The sequence below is a fragment of the Pseudophryne corroboree genome, chromosome 10 (assembly GCF_028390025.1).
Source record: "Pseudophryne corroboree isolate aPseCor3 chromosome 10, aPseCor3.hap2, whole genome shotgun sequence".
Taxonomy (NCBI): Eukaryota; Metazoa; Chordata; class Amphibia; order Anura; family Myobatrachidae; genus Pseudophryne; species Pseudophryne corroboree.
This window is the reverse complement of record NC_086453.1, coordinates 373,858,501-373,884,307: the sequence shown is the minus strand read 5'-3', so window position 1 is coordinate 373,884,307 and position 25,807 is coordinate 373,858,501. Positions and strand designations below refer to the sequence as shown.

Here is a 25,807-nt window from a genome sequence, read left to right as displayed (position 1 = left end):
ACACCTCAAAATCCACGGTGGATTACATCAAGAGGTGTAAACTGAAGGTTTTGCCATGGCCTTCACAATCTCCTGACCTCAACATAATTGAAAATCTATGGATAGACCTTAAAAGAGCAATGCGTCACAGACAGCCCAGGAATCTCAAAGAACTGGAAGACTTTTGTAAGGAAGAATGGGCGAAGATACCTCCAGAGCCAGCCATAGGCATAGGCAAACTAGGCAATTGCCTAGGGCATTTGATATGCCTAGGGGCATCAGCAGCTTCTGCTAATTAAACTGATATGCGGCATGCCTATATTCTGTGTGTAGCATTTCAGATGCAGATACAGCCACAGTCTCACACAGTATATAGGCATGCTACATATCATTTTAATCAGCAGAAGCTGCTTGTGCATCCTAGCCACATAGCAATGCAAATAAGCTGCATTTTCAGAAAAAAAAGGTGCACAACATTAGCATTGAGGCAAGATTTATGAGGACACATCTGTATCCAAGCAGAAGCAGAGGTCACAGTGTTAGTGGCAGTGTGAGTGCTGTGTGCATATGAGTGGGTTGGTTGTGCAGTAGTGTTCAGAATATGTGTAAGGAGCATTATGTGTGTCATGTAAAAATGCATTAATAATGTGCAACATATGTGTAAGGGGCACTATGTGTGTCATTATGTGTATAAGGGCATTAATTATGTGCGGCATATGTGTAACAGGGTACTACTGTATGTGTGTCATTATGTGTATAGGGGCACTAATAATGTGCAGCAAATGTGTAGGGGGCACTATGTGTGTCATTATGTGTATAAGGGCATTAATAATGTGCGGCATATGTGTAAGGGACATTATATGTAAAAGGGCATTAATAAAGGTTGTCATAATGTGTAAGGCGCATTATGTTTATAAGGACATTAATAATGTGTCTCATATGTGTAAGGGGCATTACTCTGTGGCATTATGTGTATAAGGTGCTCTACTGTGTGGCGTTGCGTATAGAAAGGGCACTACTGTGTCATCTAATGTGAATAAAGAGCAATAGGGTGTGGTGTAATGTGAATAAGGAGCAATTCAGTGTGATGTAATGTGAATAAGGGGCTCTACTGTGAGGAGTAACGTTTATAAGGTAAAAGTGATACTACTGTGGGATGTAATATGAATTATGGACACTATCGCATGATCAAATGTGAATACAGTTGCAGTACTGTGTGGCGTAATTGGAATCAGGGTTACTATTGTGTGGCCATGCCCCTTGCCAGCAAAAACACACCCCTTTTTGGGCTGAGCACCAAATGTGCGAACGTTTCCTATTTAAAATATAGGGGTACAAACACCAAAATAAGGACTCCTATAGGTGAGGGGTGATGGTGCTGGGAAAGAGGTGCAAGGTCAGAGGCGGAACCAGCGGTGGTGCTAGGGGGCACCAGCCAAAATCTTGCCTAGGGCATCATATTGGTTAGGGCCAGCTCTGGATACCTCAAACAAGAATTGAAAGACTCTTGGCTGGCTACAAAAAGCGTTTACAAGCTGTGATACTTGCCAAAGGGGGCAGTACAAGGTATTAACTCTGCAGGGTGCCCAAACTTTTGCAGACACCATTTTTTGTTTTCTGTTCTTTTGAAAGTGTAAATGATGGAAATAAAATCAAACTTCTTTTGACATGTTATAAGAATGTCTAATCTGTAATTTGATGCCTTTTGGAGATTTTTCCATCTTTCCTTGGCTTCTTTTTGCACATTAAAATGAATTTTTGCCTGGGGTGCCCAAACTTTCGATCCCCACTGTATATTCTGTGTGCGACTGCGGCTGTATCTGCATATGAAATGCTACATTACAGTGATTTCCAGGAATACATTGAAACGTAGCATTTCGTATACAGATACAGCTGCAGTTACACACAGAATATAGGGGAGAAGCTGCTGGTGCCCCTAAGCATACCAAATGCCCTAGGCATTTGCCTAGCTTGCCTGTGCCTAAGGCCGGCTCTGTTTGTACGTCCTCACTTTTAATTATCTTTTGTGTACCGTAGCCTTACCTCTGCCCCCCTTAATCCTTTTCTTTCCCTTTCCCTTTCGGACTGATTCACATTCATCTATGGCTGCTTAGGTGTTACTATTCTAATAAAGGTAGCACAGGTTATTTCTATATGAAACCCAGCTCCTTTCTCTCCCCACTGAACCGGGTACACACATGGTTGTAATGTGTACCCAGGATCCGATATGTTGGCCCGTAGGCTCAGTGTGTATCCGGCTTTACACTAACTGCACAGCACGGCAATGTTACAATGTAGGGTGCAATTATATGTATCTCCCACAGATATAAGATATTGTGATCGGGGCCACGGAGAGCTATGGACTAGGGCGGAAGTATAGCGTGCCACTCAGAGAGCCTCAGGGGAAAAAGATGTAGCTCCGGCCCTAAATTGGGAATTTCTGTGCATTGTGTCAGGCGTTACATTAACTGGGGAAGTTCATAAGTTATTTCTTTTTCTTAAACAGGAAATGTGTTGGCCCCACAACAAAGGTTCTTCTGAGCTTAAATAGAATCTCAAGGCCGGACGTGTGTGTATAGGTATCATTATATGTGTCGATATCGAGGAAATGTAAGTCCACAATGTGTCTATTTTAATTCTCTATCTCTTTGGGGTTCGCTATTGTTAGCAATCGTAAGTGGAAAAGTACATCCGTCTCTTTTGTCATCAAAATAAACATACACAACAAAACCGTCACGCTGTACTACATGTCACATTCTGTATACATAGCGTGTCACTCAGGGCTGGTTATTAAACATAGAATTTGATGGCAGATAAGAACCGCTTGGCCCATGTAGTCCGCCCTTGTACACACACACACACACACACACACACACACACACACACTTACAATCTAGGGTTAATTTTTGTTGGTAGCCAATTAACCTACCAGTATATTTTTGGATTGTGGGAGGAAACCGGAGTACCCGGAGTAAAACCATACAAGTACGGGGAGAATATACAAACTCCACACAGTTATTCTGCATCACCTCCACCGGAGCTAGCCAAAATATAATACGCCAAATGATCACATGGGCTCAATTATCACAAGACCCAATCCTGCAACGAGGTAACGCCAGACCCTTATCGCGGATAGCACAACTGGGGAATCCAGATCCTCACATTGCCTTCCTGCCCCAGTATCTCTGTCCTGCTGCAGTCCCTGCGACCTCCTCATACAGTAACTTCAGGTGGAAGCGCACAGTGACACAGAATACAGTAAGAGAGGATTCAAAGGAGGAAGATTACTTCTCTGTCCTACATCTCTGATAGTTCTGTTGTCTGTCATCATGCTCCTCTTTTTAACAACTGCAGGAAGAAGCACACAGTGACACACAGGGCCTAATTCAAGGTTGATCGCAAAAGCAAAATCTTCCTCTAGTGGGCAAAACCATGTGCACTGCAGGTGGGGCAGATGTAACATGTGCAGAGAGAGTTAGATACAGTATGTTTCCTCCTGCAGGGAGTGAGCAGCACCATAAATAGAAGTAGACTGTAGTAGTGTATTCAATTGGTGTCGGATTTCCTGACTTGTCGGAAAAACTGCAGTTTTGGACTTTTGTTAGGTTGAATCTAGATTCGACCTATTCAAGTCAAGTGCCGTTTTTCCGACAAGTCGGGAATTCCGACTTCTTGGAAAACACTTGGATTGGCGGATTAGCCGCAGATCCATATATTTTGTCGGATTTGCGGGCATTTTCAACAGGTTTTTGGCCCATTTTCGACAATGGCGATACGACTTTAACAAAAGACGGATCAGCATTGTCAAAAACGAGCTAAACCTGTCGAAAACGCCCGCAAATTGAATAGTGCAGTGACGAATCCTCTCCGTCGGAGTGGATCCGACACCAATTGAATACACACTTTAGATGGGTCCATTTATAAATGATTGGATTTTAGTCACGATAATTATAATTTCTCTTAACGTCCTAGTGGATACTGGGGTCTTGTACTTTAGTACCATGGGGTATAGATCGGGTCCACTGGAGCCTGGCACTTTAAAACTTTTAGAGTGTGTATGTGTGCGCTGGCTCCTCCCCTCCATGCCCCTCCCACAAGACCCAATTTAGAAAAATGTGCCCAAGGAGGCGGGTGCACTTCTCGGGAGCTCCAGAGATTTTTTTCTTTATTGTTATTTTAGTTTATTATTTTCAGGTAGCTATGGTTGGCAACCAGACTACCTGCGTCGTGGGACTTCGAGGGGGGACCGAACCAACCTCCTGAGCGTTAATGGTCGTAATCCCAGCTGACAGGACACAGAGCTCCTGAGGCGCTGATCACACATCGTTAGTATGTGTGCCCACGGCAGCAGCTAGCCGCCACCCTCTAACAGATGCCAACGTTACAAGGTTCGGTGAGTGTTACACCGGGGTCCCAGTAGCGGGTCCCCAGTGCAGTTTTGGCAGCAAGTCATGCGGCGATCATGGGCCCGGAGTTGCGGTGCCCGCAACGGACAAACTAGCTCAGGGCTGTTGCCACGCAGTGCTCACTGTCTCGAAAGGCTTTGTGTGTACTGTAACAGCGCATGCTTTACTGTTTTGTATGTGGCCAGTATAATCTGTATTAAGGACTGCGCGCCATTGCAAGGGGCGGGGCTTCCCGGAGTGGGACCAGCGGCGAGAAGGCGCCATTTCCTGCTGTTGCGGATCTTAAGGCTGCATGCACGCTGCTCCTTCAGGATCCACGCTGCTACGGATTGTAAACTGCTACCAGGGGGTCATAGCAAGGGGGGAGTGCGCCAGCGGTAGCACCGCTGCACTATTATCACGTCATACACATAATTCAACACATTGTGCTGCTGTGTTCTGTGTGATGGTGTCCGCTCCTCAGTGTCACTCCAGGGGCTTTCTAGGGTCTGTGTGGGGTTTTGGTCAGTGGGCTATTGGTGTATTACTTCTGTGTATGATGTCTGTGGACATAGTTATGTGTGCTGCTTGCAATTCTACCCCCTCTTCAGCGGGGTCACTCATGTGTGAGCAATGTTCCTTATCACCACAGGGACCCAGCTCACAGGCACCTGACTGGCTAGATAGCTTTAAAAGCATGATTCAAAATGTAAATTCGGAATTAGCTGCAGCTAAAAGAGAGAGACAGGTGTTTAAACAGTCTATTGATTGTGTGGATAAAGCAGCAGATACCAAGTAGGCTTCTCAGCCCCCTCTAGTGGTTTCACATAAACGCTCACTGCCACAGGCGCTCCAGTCTAATTCTGATTCTGATCAGCCTGATGTGGATGATGATGATATGGATGAGGACAGCTCTCTGTCCCCTGGGGTGGAGGCTCTCATTTTTGCTGTAAGAGAGGTTCTCCACATACCGGATCAGGAGGCGGAACCAGATGAGGAGTTATACTTTAATGTTAGACCCAAGAGCTCATCAACTTTTCCGGTGTCTAAGGAATGAAACTCCCTGGCCAGGGAGGCTTGGTTAAACCCTGATAAAAAATTTAAAATTCCTCAGAGGTTTTTATCTATTTCTCCCCTCCCTGCTGAGGACAGGACGGTATGGGAAAATCCCCGTCAGTCGATACGTCTGTATCCAGACTGTAAAAAAAAACTGGTACTGCTGGTACCAGGGGCTATATCCCTAAAAAAGCCAGCTGACTGTAAGATTGAGACCACACTCAAGGCAATTTATACGGCAGCAGGCACAGCACAGCGCCCCACAATTGTTCCAGGGCGGTAGTCAAGTGGTCAGTTAATGTTATTGACGGTTTGGACTCTTTGTCCCGGGATGAGGTCGTTACTCTGCTGAAACATATACAGGATGCTGCAAATTTTATGAGTGAGGCTATTAAAGAGTTGTGTAAGATAAATGGCCGCACTACTGCTATGGCTGTTTTGGCGCGCAGAGCTCTGTGGTTACGTCAATGGTCGGCTGATGCGGATTCCAAAAAGGGTGTAGAAAATCTTCCCTTTACAGGTGATGCCTTGTTTGGAGACGAATTAAATAAATGGATCTCCCAAGCAACGGCGGTAAGTCTACCTATCTGCCGTCGGCTGCGCCACCTGCTGGACGTTCTTACACCGGACCCTCCTTGCAGTCCTTTCGTGTGGCAAGGTTCAGAGGCAGGGACCAAGGGGTCTCCACCACTCCCAGAGGATCTTGTAGTAAGTCCCGTAAATCTGCAGCTGCTGCCTCCCTGCACCAGACCACCGGATCCCCTGCCGCTAAGCCTTCCGCGTGACGGTTGGCCCCAGCAGCAAGGCAAATTTCAGGTAGGTGCTAACCTTCAACAATTGGCCCACGTGTGGGCGGCATCCTGCCAGGATCCTTAGGTGAGGGACCTCATTTCCCAAGGATACCGGCTGGAATTTCAAACACTCCCTCCTCACAAATTTTTCAAGTTTGGCTTACCAGCTTTACCTGCAGCAAAAGTTTCCTTGCAAGAGGCTATTAAAAAACTTTTGCAGACAGGGGTGGTGGTTCCTGTACCTCCTCTGTTATGAAACAGGGGTTTTTACTCCAGTTTATTTGTTGTTCCCAAACCGGACGGTCTGGTTCGACCCATCTTGAACCTGAAGTCTCTAAACCGGTATCTGTGGGTGTTCAAGTTTAAGATGGAATCTCTGGGGGGAGGGGGTGTCCACTCTGGAGGAGGTGGAGTTCCTGGTGTCCCTGGATGTCAAGGATGCTTACCTACACATTCCCATGTGGCCTCCTCATCAGGCTTACCTCAGGTTCGCCATATTGGACGACCATTTCCAGTTTCAGGCCTTACCCTTTGGATTATCCACAGCTCTGAGGGTCTTCACCAAGGTCATGGCGGAGATGATGCTGCAACTGCGCATGATGGGAGTCAACATAGTCCCCTACTTGGACAATCTCATAAAGACTGTGTCCAGGGAGCGTCTGCTGCACTGCATCGATCTGACATCTCGCCTACTTACGGATCATGGGTGGATCCTAAATTTTCAGAAATCTCACCTGGAACCGACCCAACGTCTTCAGTTCCTGGGTATGGTACTGGATACATGTCTCAAAAGGTGTTTCTTCCGATGGACAAGGCCTTGGCTATCCAGGTTTGCTCAGTCCTCGGTCTTCGCAAGGTGTCCATACATCTTTGCATCCACTTACTAGGCAAGATGGTGGCTGCTTACGAGGCAATCCAATATGGCAGATTCCATGCACGGCCATTTCAACTGGATTTACTGGACAAATGGTTGTGTTCTCACCTTCACATGCATCAGGAAGTGACCTTATCTCCGAAAGCCCAGATTTCTCTATTATGGTGGCTACAAGTGCCTCACCTGGTAGAGGGTAGGAGTTTTAATATACACTCGTGGATTGTACTGACGATGGATGCCAGCCTCTGGGGTTGGGGGGCTGTGACCCAAGGGGTCCAGTTCCAGGGGATATAGTCGAGACAGGAATCGGCTCTGCCGATAAACATCCTGGAACTCAGGGCAATTTACAATGCCCTTCTGCAGGCTTTTCATCTCCTGAAGGATCGGGCGATCCTGGTTTAGTCGGACAACGCCACGGTAGTGGTGTACATAAACCAACAAGGGGGAACAAGAAGCAGAGCAGCGATGCAAGACGTGTCTAAAATCCTCCTCTGGGCGGAGGCCAATGCAAGGGCCATTTCTGCCATATTCATTCCAGGCATGGACAACTGGGAAGCGGACTTTCTCAGCAGACACAACCTCCATCCGGGGGAATGGAGCCTACTTCCCCAGGTGTTTCAACAGATAATTCACCGCTGGGGCTGTCCACAGATAGATCTGATGGCTTCTCGTCTCAAAAAGAAGCTATGCCGTTATTGTTCCAGAAAGAGGGATCCGCAGGCTGTAGCAGTGGACACGCTGACGACTCCGTGGATGTACCAGTTTGTGTACCTGTTCCCTCCTCTGCCGCTGATCCCAAGGGTGCTAAATAGGCTACGAAGGGAAAGCGTTCAGGCAGTTCTAATTGCCCCGGATTGGCCTCGACGGGCGTGGTACTCGGACCTCATGACCATGTCTCTGGAGGATCCCTGGCCTCTGCTGCTCCAAGATGATCTTCTTCAGCAAGGCCCATTCGTCTATCCAGACTTGCAGCGGCTCTGTTTGACGGCTTGGAAGTTGAGAGGGAGATTCTAGCAAGAGAGTGTCTTCCCTCCAGGATTATTTCCACCATGGTCCAGGCCATGAAGATGGTGACATCAAAGCATTATCATCGTATCTGGAAAAAGTATGTTTCCTGGTGTGAAAGTAGAAAGGTTTCTCCCGTGGAATTTAGAATTGGTCATTTTCTACTTTTCCTGCAAGTGGGGGTGGATATGGCCTACATGTAGGCTCCATCAAAGTCCAGATTTCGTCGCTCTCTATTTTCTTCCAAAAACAACTTGCCCTGTTGCCAGAAGTACAGAATTTCTTAAAGGGAGTTCTTCATATACAACCATCCTCTGTACCTCCCACGGCTCCGTGGGACCTCAATGTGGTTCTGTCCTTTCTCCGATCAGACTGTTTGAACTCTTACATAGGGTGGAGTTGAAATTTCTCACCTGGAAGACGGTATTGTTATTGGCTTTGGCGTCTGCCAGGCGTGTCTCGGAATTAGGGGCCTTATCCTGTTAGAGCCCTTATTTGATTTTTCATGAAGACAGGGCGGAACTGAGGAGCCGTCCTCAGTTTTTGCCTAAAGTGGTGTCAGCTTTTCTTGTGAATCAGCCTATTGTGGTTCCGGTGTTGTCTGACGCTTCCGTTGGCCCTGAGACCTTGGATGTGGTCAGGGCTCTGAAGATTTATGTCAAAAGGACGGCCCGTCATCAGAAATCTGACTCACTGTTTGTCCTTTATGATGCCTCTAAGATTGGTTGGCCTGCTTCTAAGCAATCTATTGCTCGTTGGCTCAGGTTTACAGTTCAACAAGCCTATACGTCGGCGGCTATGCCCTTGCCGACGTCTATTCAGGCCCACTCGACAAGGTCGGTAGGGTCCTCCTGGGCGGCTGCCCGGGGTGTGTCGGCCCTACAATTGTACCAAGCTGCTACTTGGTCTGGTTCAAACACTTTTGTGAATTTCTGTAGGTTAGATACTTTGGCCAAGGATGACCTTCAGTTTGGTCAGGCGGTTTTACAGGGGTCTTAGCACTCTCCCACCCATTAAAGTACAAGACCTCAGTATCCACTAGGACGTAAGAGAAACTAGGAATTTAATACCTACCGGTAATTCTTTTCTCCTAGTCCGTAGTGGATACTGGGCGCCCGTCTAGTGCTTCGTTCCTGCTTACCTGTGTAATTATTTGGTTGGATCGGCGTTGCGGTCCCGTTATGTTATTGGGATATCCGTGCTATCCGGTTTAGGTCGGTGTTGCAATCCTCTGTTCTGATTAGCGCCCTCCTTTCATTTCTGGTTATGTGTTGGCTTGTTGCCTCACCGCTGTTGTATTGTTCTTCTCTCGTGTTATGTCCGTCTCCTCGGGCACAGTTTCCTAGACTGGGTCTGGTGGGAGGGGCATGGAGGGGAGGAGCCAGCACACACACACACACTAAAAGTTTTAAAGTGCCAGGCTCCAGTGTACACAATCTGTACCCCTATGGTACTAAAGTACAAGACCCCAGTATCCACTACGGACTAGGAGAAAAGGAATTATGGGTAGATATTAAGGGGTATATTCAATTGAAGTCAAAAACTGCCGTCTGTCGAAAAAACGGCAGTTTTCGACTTTTTATGGTCGAATCCTGATTCGACATATTCAATATTTTGCAAAATTTTTTGACAAGTCGATAAATTCGACTTGTCGAAAAGCACGTGGATCAGAGGAATACCTGCCGATCCACGTGTTTTTGTTAAAAACGGGGGCCAAATCCGACAGGTTTTGGCCCCCTTTTCGACCATCTTGGTCCGACATCAAAATGATGTCGGACTGAGATGCGGACCAGGAGGAGGCGAGGGAGGGGTTGCCGCAGTCAGATGGGGGGACAGCCGGCGGGCTTACAGGGAGATCAGCACTACAGTAGCGCTGCAGCTGGATGTCACTCAGCCGCCCGACCTCACGGCACGCTGCTGCAGCCGGGTGGAAGCTGCCGTGAGGTCGGACGGCTGAGTGACATCCTGCTGCAGCGCTACGGTAGCGCTGATCTTCCTGTATGCCCGCCGGCTGTCCCCCCGCGGCTCGCCTCCCTTCTCCTCCTCTGCGTCCCATCTAAATTCGACTTGAAAAAGTCGAATTTAGATGGGATTGAATAGGGATTGTCGGCTCCATTCCGACATGTATTTGTCGGAATGGAGCCGACAACCCCTATTCAATCCCATCTAAATCCGACTTTAATTGAATATACAGTACCCCTAAATTCCTAGTTTTTTAAAGCTGTAATAAGTACTGCTGGAATGTATTACAATATACATGCAAGCATTCCTGTGATGTGAAAGGGTTCCCAATACTAACGATGCCAGTGGTATGAATACCGACAGCGGCCTCCCGACGGTTACAATCATGACACATTTAGGTAAGCATTCTATCTCTCCCCTCCTGCAGCCCAACCCTCCCTCTACTGCCGAACCCTAACCCCCCCTTCCCCCCAAACCCTAACCCTCCCCTGCATACAGAGCGATTTTGGGATTCCGGCGCTGCTCTTTTGGCCGCCGGCACAGAGAGCCTCGGGTTGCCAACCACATATGTGAAAACATAAAGCGATAGCTTTCAGTTTCCAGACCCAGCTGCACTACTGTGAGTGCTTAGACATCAGATCAAGCATGTAGTGAGGGATCGTATAGATCCCTCCCTCTGTACTTTTACAGAGTGTAGTCTACAGGGCAAAATGTCTTACACCATCTGAGTGTGTAATTGGCTGCCAGGCAACACTGCGGAATGCTCAGCAATTAGGCCTTTATTTAATAATATATTATCACCTTTACATTATAATATTACAGAAACACTCAGTACGGACACATGACCACGCATTCTCAGTATTGCGTAAACTGAAAACGTCTATATATTGTGATACTTGAAAGTCTTATAACATCCTATGAAAGTGATTATAGGAGATACAGAATTATATGAAGACGCTGTGTTTGCGCCGATGTCAGTGTGAGGCTGTATTATCTCATACTGAGGAGCAACTGAATTAATATGGATTAAAACATTATATGCACATTAAAGCCCTGAGAAGGACAAGGGTTTTAATCAGATTACAATAAATGTCAAATAGAATTATTCACGGATGGCCATATTTTTAAAGGCTCATCAATATATTTTCTGTGCCTCAATGCATCTGCTGGAAGGTATTCAAGTGCAATTATCATCCGTTCTCGCCATGAGGAATTATAGCACTTGAATCCTTCATTCCACGGACAGTAAGTCGAGGGATGGCGCTTATAATGGATTCACCTGGATAATAACACACCTGAGAGGAGTCAATGAGATACAGCAGGGAATTGAAGGTGGTTCCTGTCTGTCATCAGCCGAGACATCTGGTCTTTGCAAATGATTCTGGGCGGGTTGTGTAACGCCATGTACCGGTCAGAAATATCTGATACTTTAATGCTTTTTGCAGTGATAGGAAGTAACATCGTTTTTTGATGTTTAAAAAAGATAAATTGTCCATCGAATTCAACCTGTTAGTCTTAAAAATATTACAGTAGGAGATCACTAATTTTAGCTTTGGTGAATGTTTAACTGTTATGTCGATTCCTCTTTTTTATTATTATTTTATTTTATTACTGTAGTGCATGATTTACCCACCATATCCCTGTATATCCTTATCCGTTAGGAATTTATCTAGCCCATTCTTAAAAGTAATGATTGAGTCCGCCATTACTACTGTCTCAAGCAGGGAATTCCAAATACGTATTGTCATTACTGTGAAGAAACCTTTTCATCTCTGTGTGAGAAATCTCTTATCTCTTCTCCTCTAACCTAAGCGGGTATCCCTGTGTCCTTTGTGGTCATCTTACCAAAAACAAATCCCCCGCTAGCTCTGTGTATTGATCCCTTATATATTTGTAGATGTTAATCATGTCCCCTCTTAATCTTCTTTTTTCCAGTGTAAACATGCCTAGCCTAGCAAGCCTTTCCTCGCAATCTAGCGTCTCCATTCCCTTAATAAATTTGGTCGCCCGTCTCTGAACCTTTTCTAGTTCAAGTCTTAACTTCAGCTTTAATCACATTATTTAAAGGACCACTAAGTCCCAAAATTGTCATTTTCAGATGCGGATAATGAAGGTGAAATACATTCTGCTGCAACTGTGTTAGAAGCAACAACTCCTGACTCCATAACAACTCCTGACTCCATAACTGATGCCTCTTCCATATCTTTGGATAGTGTCCAAGTATTTATTTATTTTTGTACTATGGACAGGGGTCTTGTCTAGGGACGTTAAGAGTATAAGAAGGTGGCAGGTACCCAGTCTTGCTTTGCCTGGGGACTTGGCAGGCTAGTCTAATCCACGTAGGATTATAAAAGAGGGAAGTGGGTGCAGGTAACTGAGATGATCAATAGCTTCCTGTAGGCCTGCACATTCTTCACCCTGCTAGGGAACACCTGTAATCAGAGACATGGGAATTGGCACACTAGGCAGATGCTCAGGGTCTCATGATTGAGCAGGGGTGGGCTTGGCCTGAGCGCACCTACCTCCCGGCTGGTGCCTCCAGAGCCTCTAGTAAGGCTGGTAGAGGATGCCGTGGGGCAGCTCTGATTGTGAGTTACACCCAATCAGAGTGGCCAGACAGCATCCTTTACTTAAGTTAATAAAGTTTATTTTCTCTTGCCACTTGTTAATTAAAACACCTGCGTTCTTCAACAGGATCTGTTCTCTAGGTCGGCAAGACTTAGGTCAACCACTATTGGTCAACAGTAAGTAGGTCGACAGAGTTTCTAGATCAACAGGGACTCTAGGTCGATATGTACTAGGTTGACCTGACAAAAGGTCGACATGAGTTTTTCAATATTTTCTTTCATTTTTTGAACTTTTTCTTACTTTACGATCCACGTGGACTACAATTGGGAGCAGCAACCTTGCCCGGAGCTGCGATGGGACACGGTGCGCTCATTGAGGTTCCCGGTCACTCTACGAAAAAAATGACACCCACATTTTTTTTTTAAAAACTCATGTCGACCTTTTTTCATGTCGACCTAGAGTCCCTGTCGACCTAGAAACCCTCAGCATTGGAAGTGAACAAGCCCGCAGGACGGGTGAAACGTGTTTTCCAGCTCCAGCAGGACCTATTTCAGCACTCAAGCATGTAACATCTCAACATGTATTAAGGACCTGAGGATCACATCTTGCATCCTATTTTCTACCTACTGACCCAGGGACCTGGGCAGGGACCGGTACACTGTTCTGTCTACCTCTAAGAGATTCTCTATATCAACACAGCAATTAAGTATATACTAGATATATTTCCCCTTGGCCCCAACTAGGGCAATCCAGGGCTCTGGATCATGACTGTGATACTTTAATTAATATTTGGAAGAGATTCACATTATCCTACCCTCCTCTCTCTGTCAGATATCCCCCATCCTCTTCTTCTTTTTTTCTTAAACAGCCCATCTTTTCCCAGCACTAAAAATGTTATATTACAATTGTTATCTGTATGCTGGTTTTTGAATTTTGAATTTTGAATTTGGTAATTATACCCATCAAGCAGTATCTGCAGGTGTTTGTCCACCCACTTACTTCTTACTACTAACAGGATTATTCTCCAAAAATACCATGCTTTTGCCTACCAATATATGTCTGCAGCTTTGCACAAATACTCAGACCTAATCAGGTCGATCTCGGGACATAGACAGAATACCACATTATTCTTCTTCTTTAATTCAATTTCCAGTTGTGCTACAAGTTATAAGCAGCAAATCTTCTGTCTTTTTCTTTATAACATATCTGCTCCCTCAATGTGACCACACACATATTTATCAAAATTGAGTAATCACGCGATATACCCATCAGCTATAGTCAATTTGGCCTATGCGTAATTACTCATCACTCTGGCTTTTGATACCTATATACTCATTCTAGATCTGATGACCAGGGACTATATCCAACATTGTCAGCCAATTTGGCCATTACCTAGTTTCTTACTCCATTGATAGCATCCTGTAGTGTATACCAAGTGGATATCTGTCACTATCCCTTCACAGCTTCCCCCTCTTTCCTTCCTTTTTTCCCCCCATTCCCCATTCTTCATTTCTTTTCTTTTTCTGCGGACTCTCATCCATGATCCACAGGTTCATCCTGTGCCTAACATAGACAGCAGATCCGCCTCGTTTTCTATCTCCCCCCTACACATGTCTTTCTTCCCCCATCCTATATAGGTGCACTCTCATTGGTGAGTCGGCCATAGCAGACACAGGAATTACTACCATACCCCACCGACTGAGCCCGATCTCGTCCGATCTTGGAAGCAAAACGGTGGTGGGCTGGGTCAGTATCTGTGAGGGTGACCCCCAGAGAATACCCGGTGTTGTAATTCGTGACCTGCTCGACTCTAAGCCAACAGCAGGATCACCACTTTTTCTTTAATCATTTCTTTTTCTGCATTATATCCTTTTTCCTAAGTACCGTCTGTCCTGTTATGTCATAGATCGGAATTGGTCCAATACTAATCAGGATCTATACTCCTCTTAATAATTGGGTTTCAATGACCCCCAGAGGTCCCATTAATACAAGCAGAGCTTGTGCTGGTTGGATAGGAATAGGGTGTAGAGCAAGAGTGTCTACATCACTCCTGAAGTCTACCAATATAGACTAACCAGAACACTTCTAATTTTTTAACAAATTTTAACCTTGGTGTAGTATACATATACCCCAACCAGTTAGGTCGAACCAGCTACCTCAATAAACATGACATCTCTCAGAGATGCAGGTGAGCTGAATTATACTCATAATTAGCAATATATATCTTTTAGAATCAATTTTGGTGGATTTTTTCTTAGAGTAATTAGTAAATAAAAGTTATGTTTTAATATCATTATATTAACTAATCTATAAAACAAGAGTGCACCCACACAAGAGTCTTCTGCATTTCTCTTTGACCTAGAAACCCTGTCGACCTACTTACTGTCGACCAATAGTGGTCAACCAAGACACTGTCGACCTAAGTCTAGTCTATCTAACATACCACACCCTTCTTCAACACCCTGACAAAGAGTACATGTTCTTTCATTTTATGCATAGAAGTGATATTTCATGCTTTATTTTTTATTGTTGTTTTTTTAAATAAATGTATTTATTGGGTTTTTTCAGAGAAAAATGACAGCAATAACATTACAGGATCAGATGTGTCATCAGAACCATTAGACATCATTATTACGAACAATGAATAAACACAGTAAGAAAACAGGAGATATCCAGGGTATCGTATGACATCCGTTATAAGGAAAATCTGCAGCTGCAAAAGAAGTATTATATCCCAGTAAAACATTAACAGAGATTAAGAAGGGAGGGGGGGGGGTAGAAAAGGGGGGAATAGAAGGAGAGGGGTGAGAGGGGCAGGATAGAGTATCAAAAAGATACGAAAGAGAAAATCAATGCACATCTTCAACACTGTCCAGCGTATGTTAGGACATATATACACATTTCACTCAGTAAAAGAGGGGTAGGACCCAGTGTGGAATCACATTTTTTATTGTTTTAATATGTTTGGCATTTGTAATTGCTGTATGTTCTAAGAAAGACTTTATTTTGTAAGGTGTATTGATTTATTTTGCCAATTAGCTGTTATTGTGCAGTGTATGTTATTTACTATGAATAGCTAAAGTAATTCCCAAAAAATAAATATTATATTATTTAGATGCGACCATGGGGCTGATTCCGACCAGATCGCACGCTGCACTTCCTCTCAGCAGTACGATCGGGTCTGGAATGCGCATGCGCGGCGTGCACATTGCGCACGTGCATTGCAACAACGCTGACTACAAAGAAAGTGGTCGCAGCGGCGACCGCAAGAAGATTGACTGCAGGAAGGCGTTCCTGGGCGGCAACTCACCGTTTGGAGCCGTTTTCGGGGAGTGGTAAGAAAAACGCAGGAGTGTCCAGGCGAACGGAGGGCGGATGTCTGACGTCAAAGCCGTGTACCTCATCGCTGGACACGTTGCACAGGGTAAGTTTGTCCAGGGCTGGTCTTGTTTTGAGTGAAACTTTTTTAGCATAGCAGGGCTGCACAAGCGATTGTAGCCCTGCTATGCTAAAATACACTTCCCCATAGGCGGAGATTAGTTGATCGCAGCAGCAGCAAAAAGTTGCTTGGTGCGATCAACTCGGAATGAGGGCCCATGTCGGAGAAAGCCAAGCTTGGTTTGGTCACATCTGATGCAACTTTGCCAGGCAAGTGGTTAATAATTAGCGCCGTTCCTAACACTTCCAAAAATTCTGCATAAACAGCAGTGTGGCCATTGGTCTTCAGAATAGAACAGCTTAATAAACAGACTCCTTTTTCATAGACAGAATGTACTAAATCTATTGGGATTAATGCAATATCTCATACATTCATTGGCCTATAGTGTACTACCAATGTAAAATGAATATTATATCATAAGGCAATAATGAGGTAGATTTCATTGACATAATTATACCAGTCTAATGTGTGCAATTAGCTTAACACCGATCGATGCTTAAGTACACGCAGGAAAGGCTAAGTGCGATCAATAAGGTTATGTGAGGCTATGGTAACTACTTCTATTCATATCAGAGTTACAGCGCCCTGGGCTTGTAGCACCGGAGGTAACACACTAAAATAGTTAATGAGGAATAAAACCATTTATAAAAAAACAACTACACGTGATTGGTAAATTGTGTGATACATTGAGAAATGAATCCCTGTCCAGCTTGCTCAGTTAATAACCTTTATTCACAAACAATGCGCTAAAATGTGACTAAATGAACATCAAATTATCACACAACAAAACGTTTTATACATTTAGTGTTAGCAACTCATTTAACACATTCAATATACAGTATAATTTGTATGGTTTTACTACTAAATGTATGGAGCCAGGGGCATAACCAGAAGTTTGTGGGCCCCATAGCAATATTTTGAAGGGGGCCCCTCCCCAATGACTCAAGAACAGTCATTCACAAACTCGGTCCTCACGGATTCCCCCAACAGTTCATGTTTTCCAGTTCTTCCCTCAGAATCACAAGTGAAATAATTAGCTCTACCTGTGGATCTTTTAAAATGTGTCAATGAGTAATGGATACACCTGTGTACCAACTGGGTGACCTGGAAAACATGAACTGTTGGCGGTCCTTGAGAACCGAGTTTGGGAATCACTGGCCTAGAGAGACACCTCTCTCCGCAGGGGTTGTACATTTTATGCTTTGTAATATTGCCCTAGTTCATTGTATGCACCCTACAGTAATAGTGCCCTAGTTCATTGTATGCACCATACAGTAATAGTGCCCTAGTTCATTGTATGCACCATACAGTAATAATGCCCTAGTTCATTGTATGCACCATACAGTAATAGTGCCCTAGTTCATTGTATGCACCCTACAGTAATAGTGCCCTAGTTCATTGTATGCACCATACAGTAATAGTGCCCTAGTTCATTGTATGCACCATACAGTAATAGTGCCCTAGTTCATTGTATGCACCATACAGTAATAATGCCCTAGTTCATTGTATGCACCATACAGTAATAGTGCCCTAGTTCATTGTATGCACCATACAGTAATAGTGCCCTAGTTCATTGTATGCACTCTACAGTAATAATGCCCTAGTTCATTGTATGCACTCTACAGTAATAATGCCCTAGTTCATTGTATGCACCATACAGTAATAGTGCCCTAGTTCATTGTATGCACCATACAGTAATAGTGCCCTAGTTCATTGTATGCACTCTACAGTAATAGTGCCCTAGTTCATTGTATGCACCCTACAGTAATAATGCCCTAGTTCATTGTATGCACCATACAGTAATAGTGCCCTAGTTCATTGTATGCACCATACAGTAATAGTGCCCTAGTTCATTGTATGCACCCTACAGTAATAATGCCCTAGTTCATTGTATGCACCATACAGTAATAGTGCCCTAGTTCATTGTATGCGCCCTACAGTAATAGTGCCCTAGTTCATTGTATGCGCCCTACAGTAATAGTGCCCTAGTTCATTGTATGAACCATACAGTAATAATGCCCTAGTTCATTGTATGCACCCTACAGTAATAATGCCCTAGTTCATTGTATGCACCCTACAGTAATAGTGCCCTAGTTTATTGTATGCACCCTACAGTAATAGTGCCCTAGTTCATTGTATGCACCCTACAGTAATAGTGCCCTAGTTCATTGTATGCACCATACAGTAATAGTGCCCTAGTTCATTGTATGCACCATACAGTAATAGTGCCCTAGTTCATTGTATGCACCATACAGTAATAATGCCCTAGTTCATTGTATGCACCATACAGTAATAGTGCCCTAGTTCATTGTATGCACCCTACAGTAATAGTGCCCTAGTTCATTGTATGCACCCTACAGTAATAGTGCCCTACTTCATTGTATGCACCATACAGTAATAGTGCCCTAGTTCATTGTATGCACCCTACAGTAATAGTGCCCTAGTTCATTGTATGCACCCTACAGTAATAGTGCCCTAGTTCATTGTAAGCACCCTACAGTAATAGTGCCCTATTTCATTGTATGCACCCTACAATAATAGTGCCCTAGTTCATTGTATGCACCATACAGTAATACTGCCCTAGTTCATTGTATGCACCCTACAGTAATAGTGCCCTAGTTCATTGTATGCACCATATAGTACTAGTGCCCTAGTTCATTGTATGCACCCTACAGTAATAGTGCCCTAGTTCATTGTATGCACCCTACAGTAATAGTGCCCTAGTTCATTGTATGCACCCTACAGTAATAGTGCCCTAGTTCATTGTATGCACCCTACAGTAATAGTGCCCTAGTTCATTGTATGCACCCTACAGTAATAGTGCCCTAGTTCATTGTATGCACCCTACAGTAATAGTGCCCTAGTTTATTGTATGCACCATACAGTAATAGTGCCCTAGTTCATTGTATGCACCCTACAGTAATAGTGCCCTAGTTCATTGTATGCACCCTACAGTAATAGTGCCCTAGTTCATTGTATGCACCCTACAGTAATAGTGCCCTAGTTCATTGTATGCACCCTACAGTAATAGTGCCCTAGTTCATTGTAAGCACCCTACAGTAATAGTGCCCTAGTTCATTGTATGCACCCTACAATAATAGTGCCCTAGTTCATTGTATGCACCCTACAGTAATAGTGCCCTAGTTCATTGTATGCACCCTACAGTAATAGTGCCCTAGTTCATTGTATGCACCCTACAGTAATAGTGCCCTAGTTCATTGTATACACCCTACAGTAATAGTGCCCTGGTTCATTGTATGCACCCTACAGTAATAGTGGCCTAGTTCATTGTATGCACCCTACAGTAATAGTGCCCTAGTTTATTGTATGCACCCTACAGTAATAGTGCCCTAGTTCATTGTATGCACCCTACAGTAATAGTGCTCTAGTTCATTGTATGCACCCTACAGTAATAGTGCCCTAGTTCATTGTATGCACCCTACAGAAATAGTGCCCTAGTTCATTGTATGCACCATATAGTAATAGTGCCCTAGTTCATTGTATACACCCTACAGTAATAGTGCCCTAGTTCATTGTATGCACCATACAGTAATAGTGCCCTAGTTCATTGTATGCACCCTTCAGTAATAGTGCCCTAGTTCATTGTATGCACCATACAGTAATAGTGCCCTAGTTCATTGTATGCACCCTACAGTAATAGTGCCCTAGTTCATTGTATGCACCCTACAGTAATAGTGCCCTAGTTCATTGTATGCACCCATACAGTAATAGTGCCCTAGTTCATTGTATGCACCATACAGTAATAGTGCTCTAGTTCATTGTATGTACCATACAGTAATAGTGCCCTAGTTCCTTTCATGCACCATACAGTAATAGTGCTCTTGTTCTTTTCACGCACCATACAGTAATAGTGTCCTAGTTCTTTTTATGCACCATACAGTAATAGTGCCCTAGTTCCTTTCATGCACCATGGTAGCGCCCTAGTACATTTTATGCCCCATAGAAGTACATTAGTTCATATTATACCACACAGTGCCACAAGTTCATATAATGCCACATTGAATTAACCCCAGTTAACAATACAGTGCATCTGGAAAGTATTCACAGCGCTTCACTTTTTCCACATTTTGTTATGTTACAGCCTTACTCCAAAATGGAATAAATTAATTTTTTCCCTCAAAATTCTAGACACAATACCCCATAATGACGATGTGAAAAAAGTATTTTTTTGAGATTTTTGCAAATTTCTTAAAAATAAAAAAACTAAGAAATCACATGTACATAAGTATTCACAGCCTGTGCTCAATACTTTGTTGATGCACCTTTGGCAGCAATTACAGCCTCAAGTCTTTTTGAATATGATGCCACAAGGTTGGCACACCTATCTTTGGGCAGTTTCGCCCATTCCTCTTTGCAGGACCTCTCAAGCTCCATCAGGTTGGATGGGAAGCGTCGGTGCACAGCCATTTTCAGATCTCTCCAGAGATGTTCATGCGCGTCGGACAACAACGGGCATCATTGGTCAGCGATGGGATAGTGCGAAAATGACATTCGCACGGGCGTTTGCAAGATAATTGACAGGAGGAAGTCGTTTGTGGGTGGTAACTGATCGTTTACTGGGAGTGTTCAGAAAAACGCAGGCGTGCCCAAGCGTTCTCAGGGAGGGCATCTGACGTCCGCTCCGGCCCTGATCAGCCTCTTCACATCGCACTGTAGGCGGCGACTATCTGAACGCAGGACAGCAAAATTAGCAGCTTAGCGATCAGATCAGATCTGAATCACCTCCATTGTCCCTACAAAATGTGTCCTATGAATGTGCACTGGTCACTCCTGTTGCCTTACCATGCACTTAATACTGAAACTTGTGATGCAGAATAGAAAGTGATTATATATTTATAATTGTCAGAGTAACAATGTACCAATATAGAGATAAGGAACTTGCCCTTTGTTTCTTTCATATATTGAACATTTTGTAAATGTTTTCTTTAATGCACTTTGATTACTTAATAGCAGTAAACAAAGGAGTATTCTACAAATAAAACTCTCATCATTGTCAATGTTTTAGATTTTCTCTTGTCCTGAAGATATTTATTATGATTAGTTAAATGTAAAAACCGAGAAGGTTCTACGAAGCCTTTGTCTTTGAGACTGTATTGGACCTGACTAAGGGCCCTAAGCTACATTTTGGGGGTCATTCCGAGTTGTTCGCTCGCTAGCAGATTTTAGCAGCATTGCACACGCTAGGCCGCCGCCCTCTGGGAGTGTATCTTGGCTTAGCAGAATTGCGAATTAAAGATTAGCAGAATTGCGAATAGAAAATTCTTAGCAGTTTCTGAGTAGCTCGAGACTTACTCCTACACTGCGATCAGCTCAGCCCGTTTCGTTACTGGTTTGACGTCACAAACACGCCCTGCGTTCGGCCAGCCACTCCCCCGTTTCTCCAGACACTCCCGCGTTTTATCCTGGCACGCATGCGTTTTTCCGCACACGCCCAGGAAACGGTCAGTTTCCGCCCAGAAACACCCACTTCCTGTCAATCACACTCCGATCACTTCAACGATGGAAATTCTTCGTTCGGACGTGAGTAAATCTACTACATTTTGTGCTAAAATACTTAGCGCATGCGCACTGCGTACCATGCGCATGCGCATTTTTGCCTTAATCGCTCCGTTGCGAAAATCGGCAACGAGCGAATAACTCGGAATGACCCCCTAAGTAGTACATACGAGAAAGTAACTTTTTCTGCTAAGGATGCATATCCCAGAATGTTTTACTGTTATTAATAATGTTCCTGTTCTAGTCAACAATCACTATTGATATTCTGTATTGGAGCCAGCTGGATATTATCACTCCTGACATCCCTCCTCACCGCCATCTAGTGGTCTCCTGCAGATTGTGCGGCTGTTTGTGAGACAGTAATTTAACGCCATTCCCAACAAACCTTTATCTCTGCAACCCATGAAATTACTTCTTGCCTCAAATGTGCTTCTAATAAAACTATTTACTTATACCTCACCCAAATTAGTGGCAGGATATTTATTCCTCGCATCAGTGCTGCTTTATTTTAATTCTGCAGTTTAGTCGCCTGTATTGAAAACTTTCCGCCATCTCAGTCCTTTATTAGTTTAGTTTTCAAATCAGTGTCTATGACTTCTCTGGTTTGCAGGCAGCGCCGGCTGACAGCTGAATAAAACATATATACTGATGCAATACATAAACTTTCTGTGTGTGTAATGGTGCAGCACTACAGACAGAGTAATAAACACCCCATCCTCTGTACAGAATAAGTCGGCTACAGATACTACGTCTCCTAATGAAATGTCATGCAAACTTGTAGGTTGAAAAATCCTTTTTTAAATAGTTTTCATAAGTAAATGTAGTGTAGATGGTGAGATTGTTACCTGGCAGCATTTTATTTGTCTGAATGCAAACATGTCTGTGTAAATGTAATAGTATGCACTATGCAGCAAGTTGTAGGGCGCTTTCTGGCCCTCAATAAATGAGTGCTACCTCTCCTGCCAACTGATTACTTAATCCCACTCCTGCCTCCAAGATGCCCATTGTGGCTCCCTACCCCTGGAATTCTCTCCCTATCTGACTCCACCTCTCTACAAAGCCTACCAGCTCTCATCCTAACCCACCGCTCCATGCTCCTCACTCACTGTCTCTCCTCTGTGTCACCCGTCTGTCTGTCCCTCCCCTATAGAGTGTAAGCTCTCATCCTAACCCACCGCTCTATACTCCTCACTCACTGTCTCTCCTCTGTGTCACCCCTGTCTGTCTGTCCCTCCCCTATAGAGTGTAAGCTCTCATCCTAACCCACCGCTCCATGCTCCTCACTCACTGTCTCTCCTTTGTGTCACCCCTGTCTAACAATCCCTCCCCTATAGAGTGTAAGCTCTCATCCTAACCCACCGCTCTATGCTCTTCACTCACTGTCTCTCCTCTGTGTCACCCCTGTCTGTCTGCCCCTCCCCTATAGAGTGTAAGCTCTCATCCTAACCCACCGCTCTATGCTCCTCACTCACTGTCTCTCCTCTGTGTCACCCCTGTCTGTCTGCCCCTCCCCTATAGAGTGTAAGCTCTCATCCTTACCCACCACTCTATGCTCCTCACTCACTGTCTCTCCGTTGTGTCACCCCTGTCTGCCCCTCCCCTATAGAGTGTAAGCTCTCATCCTAACCCAGCGCTCTATGCTTCTCACTCACTATCTCTCCTCTGTGTCACCCCTGTCTGTCTGCCTCCTATAGAGTGTAAGCTCTCATCCTAACCCACCGCTCTATGCTCCTCACTCACTGTCTCTCCTCTGTGTCACCCCTGTCTGTCTGTCCCTCCCCTATAGAGTGTAAGCTCTCATCCTATCCCACCACTCTATGCTCCTCACTCACTGTCTCTCCTCTGTGTCACCCCTGTCTGTCTGCCCCTCCCCTATAGAGTGTAAGCTCTCATCCTAACCCACCGCTCTATGCTCCTCACTCACTGTCTCTCCTCTGTGTCACCCCTGTCTGCCCCTCCCCTATAGAGTGTAAGCTCTCATCCTAACCCAGCGCTCTATGCTTCTCACTCACTATCTCTCCTCTGTGTCACCCCTGTCTGTCTACCTCCTATAGAGTGTAAACTCTCATCCTAACTTACCACTCTATGCTCCTCACTCATTGTCTCTCCTCTGTGTCACCCCTGTCTGTCTGTCCGTCCCTTCCATATAGAGTGTAAGCTCTCATCCTAACCCAACGCTCTATGCTCCTCACTCACTGTCTCTCCTCTGTGTCACCCCTGTCTGTCTGTCCCTCCCCTATAGAGTGTAAGCTCTCATCCTATCCCACCGCTCTATGCTCCTCACTCACTGTCTCTCCTCTGTGTCACCCCTGTCTGTCTGCCTCTCCCCTATAGAGTGTAAGCTGTCATCCTATGCCACCACTCTATGCTCCTCACTCACTGTCTCTCCTCTGTGTCACCCCTGTCTGTCTGCCTCTCCCCTATAGAGTGTAAGCTGTCATCCTATCCCACCGCTCTATGCTCCTCACTCACTGTCTCTCCTCTGTGTCACCCCTGTCTGTCTGCCCCTCCCCTATAGAGTGTAAGCTCTCATCCTATCCCAACGCTCTATGCTCCTCACTCACTGTCTCTCCTCTGTGTCACCCCTGTCTGTCTGTCCCTCCCCTATAGAGTGTAAGCTCTCATCCTATCCCACCGCTCTATGCTCCTCACTCACTGTCTCTCCTCTGTGTCACCCCTGTCTATCTGCCTCTCCCCTATAGAGTGTAAGCTGTCATCCTATCCCACCGCACTATGCTCCTCACTCACTGTCTCTCCTCTGTGTCACCCCTGTCTGTCTGCCCCTCCCCTATAGAGTGTAAACTCTCATCCTATCCCACCGCTCTATGCTCCTCACTCACTGTCTCTCCTCTGTGTCACCCCTGTCTGTCTGCCCCTCCCCTATAGAGTGTAAGCTCTCATCCTAACCCACCGCTCTATGCTCTTCACTCACTGTCTCTCCTCTGTGTCACCCCTGTCTGTCTGTCCCTCCCCTATAGAGTGTAAGCTCTCATCCTAACCCACCGCTCTATGCTCCTCACTCACTGTCTCTCCTCTGTGTCACCCCTGTCTGTCTGCCCCTCCCCTATAGAGTGTAAGCTCTCATCCTAACCCACCGCTCTATGCTCCTCACTCACTGTCTCTCCTCTGTGTCACCCCTGTCTAACAACCCCTCCCCTATAGAGTGTAAGCTCTCATCCTAACCCACCGCTCTATGCTCCTCACCCACTGTCTCTCCTCTGTGTCACCCCTGTCTGTCTGCCCCTCTCCTATAGAATGTAAGCTCTCATCCTAACCCACCGCCCTATGCTCCTCACTCGCTGTCTCTCCTATCTATGTCACCCCTTTCTGTCTGTACCTCGCCCAATAGAGTGTAAGCTCTCATCCTAACCCACAGCTCTATGCTCCTCACCCACTGTCTCTCCTCTGTGTCGCCCCTGTCTGTCTGCCCCTCCCCTATAGAATGTAAGCTCTCATCCTAACCCACCGCCCTATGCTCCTCACTCGCTGTCTCTCCTATCTATGTCACCCCTTTCTGTCTGTACCTCGCCCAATAGAGTGTAAGCTCTCATCCTAACCCACCGCTCTATGCTCCTCACTCACTGTCTCTCCTCTGTGTCACCCCTGTCTGTCCCTCCCTCCCCTATAGAGTGTAAGCTCTTATCCTAACCCACTGCTCTATGCTCCTCACTCACTGTCTCTCCTCTGTGTCACCCCTGTCTAACAACCCCTCCCCTATAGAGTGTAAGCTCTCCTCCTAACCCACCGCTCTATGCTCCTCACCCACTGTCTCTCCTCTGTGTCACCCCTGTCTGTCTGCCCCTCTCCTATAGAGTGTAAGCTCTAATCCTAACCCACCGCCCTATGCTCCTCACTCACTGTCTCTCCTATCTATGTCACCCCTTTCTGTCTGTCCCTCGCCCAATAGAGTGTAAGCTCTCATCCTAACCCACCGCTCTATGCTCCTCACTCACTGTCTCTCCTCTGTGTCACCCCTGTCTGTCCCTCCCTCCCCTATAGAGTGTAAGCTCTCATCCTAACCCACCGCCCTATGCTCCTCACTCACTGTCTCTCCTATCTATGTCACCCCTTTCTGTCTGTCCCTCGCCCAGTAGAGTGTAAGCTCTCATCCTAACCCACCGCTCTATGCTCTTCACTCACTGTCTCTCCTCTGTGTCACCCCTGTCTGTCTGCCCCTCCCCTATAGAGTGTAAGCTCTCATCCTAACCCACCGCTCTCTGCTCCTCACTCA

General features: G+C 45.3%; 1 protein-coding gene and 1 pseudogene across 6 annotated transcripts in view; both read left to right on the top strand.

The window, feature by feature from the left end:
• Nucleotides 1–2,485: 2,485 nt before the first annotated feature.
• Nucleotides 2,486–25,807, top strand: part of TMEM218 (transmembrane protein 218) — a 150,870-nt gene continuing 127,548 nt past the window's right edge. For 2 of the 6 annotated variants that reach the window (XM_063943766.1, XM_063943760.1), the window contains exons 1-2: nucleotides 2,486–2,589; nucleotides 15,189–15,273. The gene's annotated coding sequence lies outside the window, so the exon portion shown is untranslated. Of the gene's footprint in view, nucleotides 2,590–12,150; nucleotides 12,273–15,188; nucleotides 15,298–25,807 lie in introns of all 6 variants that reach the window. The other 4 variants (XM_063943765.1, XM_063943762.1, XM_063943761.1 and 1 more) reach the window with 3 other exon arrangements.
• Nucleotides 14,297–14,415, top strand: LOC134967078 (5S ribosomal RNA; annotated as a pseudogene).